This window comes from Hippocampus guttulatus, chromosome 4, assembly GCF_054856545.1.
Source record: "Hippocampus guttulatus isolate MCC_2025c chromosome 4, RoL_Hgut_1.0, whole genome shotgun sequence".
Taxonomy (NCBI): domain Eukaryota; kingdom Metazoa; phylum Chordata; class Actinopteri; order Syngnathiformes; family Syngnathidae; genus Hippocampus; species Hippocampus guttulatus.
The window spans coordinates 26,827,299-26,837,920 of NC_141264.1; positions in this window are offsets into that span (position 1 = coordinate 26,827,299).

A 10,622-nucleotide genomic window follows, 5' to 3' on the forward strand; every position below is an offset into this window, starting at 1 on the left:
ACTAATAAAGGTTTTCTTATTTGCAATTGCAAATTCCTCGAGCAGAATGTCGATCGCTTTTAGCACGAAGCAGACAACGGTTTGCGTTTCTTGCGTATTTGCCGCCGGTCGCCGGCAGCACGACGCGGCGTATTTTCTTTCATTGCCAAGCGGACGCTACACGCCGGAGATGAAGCCCTAATCCGGACTCTTGTTGTTTTTGGAGTCCCGTCCCGCGTTGGAGACGGCGGCCCACACATTGGAGCCATTAGTAGCGCAACCCGACAACGCTGTTGTCAATAAAAACACGTCTGCTGCTGCTTTGACACCCCCCCCCCCCCCCCGCTCCAAAAGTTTGGAAACGCCGAGCTCAATCCCTTTTGACTCCAACATTTTGAGTCCGCTCTGGTTCTCTGCGACTCGAACGGGGACTGCATCGCATCGCCGTTTAAGCATTTTTAGTACCCGTCGTTTCGAAACGCTTCGGAGGCGAAGAACGGATACTCCGACCTGTAAAGCCTTGAGCGCTCGGCAGCCGTCGCAGCCCGGTCATCTCCCGCATCTGCGGCCCCTTCTCGAGGTTTCTCATTTTTTTTCAAAATTCCACGGCATCTTTCAGCCAAGAGTGCCACCTAGAGGAGTGAAAAACGATCACAAGTGCTTGACGAAGCTTCAGTTGTCCATCCCGAGTGAACGGGAGCAATCTTTTTCAAAAGGGTTCTTAACTTGGAAACGGGACTTGGCCAAGCGCTTGCACGGATCCATCGGGAAGATTTATCTCACAAATTGGAAGTCAACCTTGATTTCCAGCCCCACCTTGCCAGATGGACAGACTTTCTCCATATTTTTCCTTAAGAGCGACAGGAATAGATTCAGTCCGCTCCAGTTCTCAATTGGGGTTGGCCGCAGAACCGGGATTGGCGTTTTTCGACCGGAGCCAGGAACCGACGACAATGTGCGGCCGACGCGTTTTTCGGAGCCGCGCGAGCGACGGGGTGTCCGTTGGAAACGTGACGTGCCTTTTGCATCTTTTACTCGTACACATTTGTGGCAAAGGCGGACACTCCCGCAGCGCAGCGCAGCGCAGCGCAAGAGCGAGAGCGAGAGCGCGGCCACAAAAGCGGCTGGCGGCCTCATTGGACAGACGGACTCGGCTCCCGTTCCAAGAAACACAGCCGGCTTTACCGCTGAAATACATTTCAATACATTTGAATTTCCGCAGCCACTTTCGCTCCCGCCACCCCCGAAGTCCGGAGGTGGTAATGAATTAGGGAACAAAGGTCTCGAAAGAATTCCTTCCTTATTCCTCTTATGAATTACGCCCCCCCCCCCCCCACCACCACCACCACCACCAAGCCCCGACCACACAAGGAAAACAAAAAGATGGCCCGTTTATTTTCCTGCGGTGGGCCCGTTTCAACGCGGCGATTATTCACGCACGGGGGCCTCGATCGGGTCCGGCGGTTTTTCAAGGCACCGAGAGAGATGGCGGCCCTGCGGACCAGGCGTCAAATGTCAACTACGTTCATTTAAGAATAAAGCATCCATCATTTCGTCAAATTAAAAAAAAAAAAAACATTTGTTGAACGTCTTCAAAAAGTATTTTTCGTCCGATTATTCAATGTAATCATTTATGAAGCTTGACAAATATATGTCGAGAATCTTGTAAATCACTCAGGCATGTATAGCTCCAGTCCTCAAGGGGGCGCTGTCCTGCCTGTTTGTGGCAGCTCATCAGCAAGCTGCGAAGAAGCGAAATAACCGTCCCATTTTGAATCCGGTGCGTTGCGTCAGGGGGAGAGATGGAAAACAGGCACGACGACGGCCTTGGAGGACTGAATTTGCACAAAAATAATGTTTTGCCATTCACCATCTGTTTCCCGATGGGGGTCGCCGTTGTCATGTGACCCCCCCCCCCACCACCTCCTCAACTTTCCCGGATGGAGGTCCAACTTCCCGCCTTCCTTGAATGCGGCATGGCTATGTTAGCTTGGCCTCGCTTTGGTCGGTTAGCCTATCCCACTTTAGCTCGCTCTATCTTACTTCGCGTCACACTCGCAAATGATTTCCCCTGCGACGATTTTGAAAATGAACCGCGTAATTCGTGACCGACGACGGTAAGAAACAGCGCCCTCTACTGCCAGGCCCCACTGCAGCTTGGCGGAAGCCTAAATCGGAATTAACGGAACAAATGTTGCGTTTATAAACACAAACCGAATTGCGCTCAATGGGTTGGGGAAGAAAGTGAAAAATAAATAAACCGCAGAGAGGTGAACCATAACAACTAAAACACACTGTAAATACAACCATATTTTCTTGTACAAGTTGGATAATTAGAAATACGGACGTGTGAGGAAAACAGACGTGTGAACTTATTTTTGGGTCCTTTTTTTAAAAATTATTTTTGTAGGTCCTGGCAGGGACACGGCGATTACAGAAAATGCTTGTATTTTTGTTTGCGCGCTTGTGTAACTCTGGCTCGGCGCGTACGCGCGCGCGTGGCCCGACGTTGGCCGCGGCCCGCCGCCGACTGTAAAGAAACAGCCGGAGGCAAAGCCAACGGCGCTCCGGCTCGGAGAGCTTCGGGGGCCCTTGCCAGGCGGCGACAGATTCCAGAAGTTTCCACGGTGCCGCGTCGCCATGCCAACGGGCCGCCGGCGCGCCGCCGCCGTCTCCATCCGCGCACCTGGCCCACCGAGAGTCCAGAATCACCTCTGCTGTCACGGTGTGATGAACAGGTCATTTACAACCCAAGTGTTTGTGTGTTCTTAAGAGTTATGGGCGCAGGGAAAGAAAACAGTGCGGCGGCGCGGTGGACCTCCTCCGCGCGCCGCCCCCCCATCAAACTGAGAAGCCGTGGAAAAGCCTCACGCACGCGCGCGTGCACGCGCGGTTAGTGGGCCTCGCGCGTTTGGCTACTTGCGCCTTCGGTGGCGACTTTAGGCGCCACGTCGCAGTTGTCCACAGTAACGGCAAAATCGAGGAGCGCGCAACAGCGCCACCCACATATTTGGAGCACTTCACAATCGATGCTCTTATCGTAACGGAAGAAGATCGCATATTTAAGGCAAATATATCAAAGTTTGTTTTAAACTTGAATGGAACTAAAAAAAAAAAAAAAAAGACTCATGAAATACAAATAAGCACGGAGGGAAAAAGCCCAAAGGGAATTTACCGCGGTTTGGATTTATTTAAAAAAAAAAAAAAAACAGGAATAACCGGGGGATTGGGTCCAAACAAAATGCAGGTATGTGGGATTTCACGTGAAAAATGGGGGACAGGTTCAAAAAAACCAAATGAAAGTGCGACTTTTGGACAGGGTGTGAACACTTTTGCAATCTCTGCAAAGGGACACTAACTCGGAAGGAAACTCCAACCTGGAAATGAACGTCTGTCGTCGCATCTTTGCTGATGCCACTCCAAGGCAACGGACGTCACCTGACGCTGAGGCCTCGTAATTCATCACACGCACACACAGACAGACTTTTATCTTCCGTGGCGAGGCTTTCCCAACGTGACGCGATGCGCCAAATGATATGGGCGAGTCTCTCACACTGGAGAGGAAAAAAAAAAATCCCCAAATTCCCCCTCGTTGAATTCCGATTCTTGTAGGTGGAGAAGAGCAGACAGTCTGCGGTGGTGAAAAGTCGCCCTCGCCGCGCCTCCACTTTTTGCATTCAGCTACTCTTTTTTTTTTTTTCTTAACCACAAACCATATAAAGTCGGGCCGTTGAGTTAATAACACGCACAAGTGATTTAAGCGTACTTAATTTAATATTTTAACAACAGCCTTTTATTAAATGACACCTGATACTCGTGTGCTACATTTTTGTTAGCGCCGCAAAATGTTGTTGTTCCCCCCCCCCCCCCCAATTCGATGTGTCACAAACCTGACGAGGCGGCCTGTGGCGGAGCTTCACTTGCCTTCTTAGTTGAATTTAGCCGAGCCCAGCCCAGCCGTCGACAAACTTCAAGACTCAAAGGGCCAATTGGACCGCACATCGCCCACAGAAAACAAACACGCCGGAGCCACAAAAACCATCGGGACGTCGAGAGCAGTGCTTCTTAACCTTGTTCGAGGTACCGAACCCAAACGGTTCATATGCACATTCACCGAACGCTTCTTTAGTGAAAAATAAAAATATGATTTTTTTTTTTTTTTTTTACAAATTCAAGACATTAAAAAAAATGCATTTATTAAAAGCACAATACAATTTTTTTTTTTCTCGGTTGCTGATATTTCTGGACAGGTGTCCTAACACCCTCGTCAACTAATCTTAGTTTTGCCGAGCAAATTTACAGCAGTTAAGCCAATTAGCTTGTACGTCCCCCAATTTTGCCCCGCCCACTTAGCGGGAGCTTGGCCTAGCACTGTTAGCTTGGTTTAGCTCTCTTAGCTTAGCCTTGTTCACTTACCTTAGCACAGCAGACTTAGCAGAGCGTACTTAGCATGGACGAGTCCTTACTTTCGACTTTGTTCTCACATATCTGAAGGACTTTGAGATAGTTACCCGTAGTGTAGCGCTTGCGCCGTTAGCCTAGCCGAAACCTCATAGCGAATGACAAATCTAGCATTTGCGTAAATCGCCAAAGGCCATTCATTGGCCGGCCATGACGTAACGACAAGGCGGTCCGACTCAATTACTCTGCGGAAAAACATTGACGATAAACTTTTGGTTGAACTTTTGATTTCGTCGAGTGCTGTTGCCATGGCGACGCCTAGCTCGCCAAGAAAAAGGACACCAAATTTGCAGGTCTGAACATGAAAGCTCAAGAAATTTTGCAAATGAACTTCAAACACAAAGCGAACCGAGTTTTATTTCTTTTTTTTGGGGGGGAGGGGGGGGTTGTTAGTTTTACCGGCTCTGGGAAGAACACACACACCAAATCATTTGTGTGGGGATGTTGAAAGCTCAAGAGAACAAACGGATCCTTTTTATTGGAGTCCTTCCTCCCCGCTAAGTCATCAGGTGCTCGCCTCCGTCTGCCAGGAAGGAAGTCCTCATGAATGTGGACCAGAACACCTCAGGCATGCTCGCCCACACACGCGCGCAAACAATACAGCGACTTTATAGAGAACGATGCTGCGCTGAGGACTCCACTTAGTCACGGGATACGTACAGCACTAGCGTAAGTCCAATAAATCCATTGACATGTTTTACGGTCATCTGCCGCCATGCACGTATCAACTCCAAATGGGCGCGCGTCACATAATGTGGCAAATTCATCGAGTGTCTGCGGGTCCATTCTTTGCCGTTTGTCAGTTTTGCACGTTGGCAGCGCCCGGCTCGGCCGCTATCGTTGACTTTTCCGTCGGAACGATTTGGCCCGGCCGCGCGGGGGTTGCGCCCAAGCCAAGAAGAGGGAGAAGAAACACGCACGCCTTATTAGCCCCCGGAGGGAAAATCGCATTTGCGCGCGGGCACAAAATGCGCACGTACAATCAGCGTTTGTCCATTCGCGAGCGCTCACGCGCCCATCATGTCAACTCTTCGGTCCGACCTTTCAACGCAGTCCTGACGTCATGCTCCATAATTCACATTCAAAACATGAGTGAGCGATGCGTTGAAACCGAAGCGCCTTATTTTGGGCCCAAACCCCCTAACCCCAACCCAAACCAAAATACTCGGGGAACCCCCCCCCCCCCTCCCCTCCTGCTCTTGCACACGCAAAAAGTGCACTTTGGGGAAAGGTGCCAGCTACCGGCAAAGGCCAACACATCACACCTACGCAGCCACTTCACTCTCGCCATTAACACTGAACTTGGAAGCAGCTCTGCAACCACCGCCACCCCCGCCCCCACCCCGTCCCCAACCCCAGCAACCCCGTGCCCCCCCCACCCCCCCCGTAATCCATCAGAACCACAAGGCTCCCCTCTCCTTGGGGACAGTGCAACATAAACATAGTCAGCGTGCCTCAGTGTTTCCAGAAGCCACCCACCCACACGAGCCAGCCTGGGTTCATCTGACAGAAAGGAGATGGGCTGTCTGAAGCACAGGCGCTTTATTTACAACTCGCCAAACAAACTCCAATAGGTTAATCTCTATTTTTATTTTTTTAATTTGATTTAATTGAATTAATTTTTTTTTGCCGAATCAAGAGCTCACTAAAGTCTAGAGTCGTAAAGCGAACCGCCCGCTTCTTGGAGAAAAGCCGTGATACAGAGACCGTATAAAAGACAACGCTTGGCATTTTACCGCGTCCGCACATTTAAATCCGTTCTCCGAATTGCTTATAGATGGTTATTTTAACTCCAAAATATTAAATGAAACCGTGCATTGCCGCTGCTAGCTTAATGCTAACATATAATGCAAAATGCCATTGACCGGCTAATGCAAATTAGCCGGTCAACGTTACTTTGAGTTGCGTGCAGCCGTCCAAAATCGAAAGTTTGCGTTTACATGACTGTGTTACACAAGTCGGGCACACCTGAAGGAGCGCCCGTGAACAAATTCATATGACGGACAAACTGTTGAGTTCTTTACGTACTATTTGATGATGTTATTACTGTGTGTTGTGATAAAGTATCTTTAGGGTGCGAATTTCCTCATTAAAACACACACACGCACACCAGGTAAGAGGCCTTGCTGCTTCTGCTTCGTCTTGCTAATTACGCTGCATCTCTTCCCCCAGGACTCAGCGCTGCCTCTCACATTGCGGTAAGATTTGGTACTACACCGAGGGCCCACCAATTTCAAGTCACCGACTTTTAAAATTCCGTGACGGGCGAGTGTTTTACTTAAATGCGGTAAGGAAGTATTTGTACTCGCTTACTTCCCCGGCCAGCCTGGCGAGGAAAGGCAGGCCCCGCGAGCGAGCGAGCGCGCAAACGGCGGAACTCCCGGGCGGCCGCCTTTCACGAAGGGATACGGACGGGAGAGGCGCGTTGGCCGTCGCGAGTAAAACGGGCCCGGCGCGCGGCGCGACTGTTGGAAAACCGCAGGCGGAGAGAAAACAAGCCGCCTGGCCCCCGGCCCCGTGTTTGACTTACGCTCGGGGTTGATTTATCTCCTGCCCGGAGTGTGTAATCCGATGTCTAATGGACTCACTGTTCATTAGTGAATTAACACGTTTGAACATTTACATCACGGAGGCCCCGGCCGGCATGTGTTTTCAATTGGTGACGGCCGAGCTTATTTTAGCGTTGCGCTCATAGGGTGGGGATCTTTTGCGCTGACAAATAGGATAGTGTTACGCCAGCGGCTTTTGGGCAAGCCGAGGTCAGCGGCGGAACAGGGCCGAGTGACGAGCCCCGGGCCCGACGTCGGAACGGATTATCGCCCAGGCGACGGCGGCGCCGTGCATCGAAAGCGGGCTCGAGCCGCACGCCCTCCGCCGCTCTCAAATTGCCATCCATTTTGAGGCAACTCGACGGGCCGCTCTGGATAAACACGGCCGGAGCGGAGCAATCGACGCGCGTCAGGGATCGCCAACGTCTTGATTTACAATCGCGCGCGGGCCGCTCAAAGTTGGCCGGCGTGCTTTCTGTTTATTATGATGGCGGCTGAGGTTGTTTTGAAAGCTTGCCGCCTCTGGGCCCGGCCGGTGTTCCACGACGGCGACGTGGCTCGACCGACTTTTGAAATATTTGTCATTGTCTGATGTTTTGACGCCGACCGTTCATTCGCGGCTGACTCGCAGGTACACTTTGCTCGTTATTTTCTGGTTTATATCACAAAAACAGCCCGCGCAATAAAACGCCAAAAGTGCTTCTGTCTCCGGAGTAATCCGGAGAGCAATGGATCCCACAAACGCAGACAAGGATAAGCTCGTCAACCAAAATGTTTCTTTACAAAACGCAGGACTGGCAAGTACAACAAAAACACGCCGGTAACGCGAAACCGACCAAAAACACCGGCGAAAGGCAAGGAACAAGGTCGACGTCAATTGCTTGGTGCTCAAAGGACAAGAAAATCCGACGCATGAGAATACTGACCGAGAAATAACCTGAAGAACGACTAACATGAAAAAAAAACACAAACGCCAAAACAAGTCTTGAACCTCTTGAATAATCAGCCGATTGGCGATAAGAGTCGGGAGCGAGGCTGAAATCACCCGACAAACGGTTTTCGGCGCGCCGCGCCTTTTAAGGGCAGCGGGAAAACAAGGCGGATTCGCGACAGGTGTCGCTCTGGGGGAGGGGGAGGAACGCCCTCCACTCCGGCCAGACACTGAAAAAAACAAACAGGACGGGACGGTGACAGAAACAACGCCGAGCCTCGTGCTGAGTCCAAAGTCCAACACGAAAAATGTGTTTTAAGACGAGTTCTATTGGTGGACAGAAAAGCCACGGCGGGTTTTCCTCGTCGTCGTTGTCGTCGTCACTTTAAAACAAGCGCTCCGGCACCGAGCGGGTGGTCCGGGTTGGACTGGGCACCACCGCGTCCAAAATTCAGGTGGCCGGGAAGCCCGCCCCCATCCGGCAGAGCGTCCCGGGGACGACGGGGGGGGGGGGGGGGGGGGGCGCTCGACGAGGCCTCCGCCGCGCTGACCGCGCTCGATTGAAAACAAGTTTCAAACAAGTTGACTGCGCCGTAATTGTCCAGGAAACCAGCAGAGACAAGCTCATTTCAAGTAAATGGATCAGCGTGGAGCGCCCAAGTGCCCTCGGCGCACCGCGCCGCACATTTCGGAGCCTTCGGAAAGTCCGAGTCGAGTTTTTTTTTCTCCCCCCTTTTCTCTCCGCGTGTTTAGATAGCCGCCGAAAGGTCTCGGCGGGTATGCGGCGTGGAAACAGAACGCCGGCTTGCGTCACGCTCGCTGCGCACTCATCCAAATATATCCGGCGGCCCCCCGAAATAGACGGCGCGTTTACGGCGGATGTCGTTCAGACCGCTCAAAAAAGAAATCAAGGCAAACCGCCGTCGTCGCGTGAATGCTGAAGGGCCAAAAGAAAACAAAAGTCTACACACCCCCCACGGGCGAGAGATTTTTGCGAGCTCACGGCTCGCAGCTGGCAGGTTCTGTTTGCGTGCGGTCCGCTAGCAAATGGGCCGCGGCCCCGTAGCGGTCACTTTTTCCCCCAATACAATTTGCACCTCCCCCCCCCCCCCCCCCCGCCCCCTGTTTCTGGCCCAATTCAAACCAATCACCTTGCCCATTTTCAATTTTCAGCATCAATTCATCCGGCGGTGTTTCTGTTCAGCGTCAGCTCCGGCGTACTCGCACGCGACGTCGACGCCGATCGCATTTGCGGTCGGCCTTTTTTTCCATGGACATTCCCGCGAAGGCGCTCTCTCGCCGCGCGCTCGCTCTCTTCCGCGCGGGCACGCCGCGGTTAGTCTGGCCAACCTTGTTGACCCGCCGGCTTAGCTGTGGTTACACGCTAGACGCAAAGCACTCATTAATGATGTGAGCCCGCTCTTAACTCGTGTAAACAAACAGAGCGGGGGGCGGCCGCCGTGACCATCGCGACGCACGCGTGTGGCCCCCTCAATCGGCCCTCCGCTGATTTTGACATTCATCTTCACTGAAAGCGTGTGGATTAAAAAAATGGAAAAAATAATAATAATAATATCAGGCAGCTGTCAAGCGCGTAAAGCGGGAGCGGCCTCAAACTCGTTTTTACACAAGCTCTGCTTTTCCTCGGGAGGGGGGGGGGCCGTTAGGACGCTGAAAATCGTACAAATGTAAAAATCGCCTAAGCGTGTGATCGCATCGATCGTTGTCGTCGGGCAGATTGACTCGAGCCACGGAAAACGGCGGCAAACAAATACACAGAGACGCGTCTGTCCGGCTACGGATGGATGGACGTGTCTGTCTGTCTGTCTGTCGGCCTGTCGGCCCTTGAGCTAGCGCTGCCGTTAGCGACGCTACCAGAAGGGAAATAGCTGTGAAAAGTCCACAATTGCACTTTTGGTCCAGATTATTATTTTTTTTAACCAAAATGAGAAGCTTGATGTGGGGGGGGGGGGGGGGGGGCGGAGCTTTGACCGGCGGTGTAACGTCAAAGATGGGGAGCGCGCGTCCCTGTGGCATGTTTGAAACAATCCACGCTGACGGCCACGTTATTATTATTATTTATTTATTTTTGCTCTTCATCTCGTTGGCGAGTCGCAGCGGTCAGGCCCAAAAAAAACTCCAAAAAGCCTCACACGTGGCCGCAAGCCACAAAGGCATAAAAGACCACAGTGGGGTTTTACGTCTCATGTCAAATGCCATCCCGAACCCGGAGCGCCCCCCCCCCACCCCACCCCGCCCGCAACGCGCGCGCACACCCCCCCCACCCCGGCCGCAGCGGCTCCACACAGAGCCGTCTTTGCAGCGGGACGAGAAGCCGGGCCGTGAGCGTGTGTGTAGCTTGGCAGGCCGGCTGAGGTTTATGCAAATGTTTTGGGTGACGGGTCGCGGGCGGGCGGCCGCGGGCAGACCACGGCGGTGGCTGCGCGGCTGCGTGGGGGCTTTTCAGCAGACATCCAGCTGCCCTTTGGGGGCGAGGCGAGAAGAGGCGCGAGCGTCACAACTTGACTTGCCTTTTTCTTTTTTTTTTTTTTTGCTTTGAAAGAAAGACATTTTCAATCGGAATAGACATTGAACAATTGACAGTGATGGAATCTGAACGCATGATGCGAAAGTCTAGTTGGTTTTACGTACAAAATCATTTGCACCCGACTCAAGATTCACACACCATGTCGGAGGTGTCC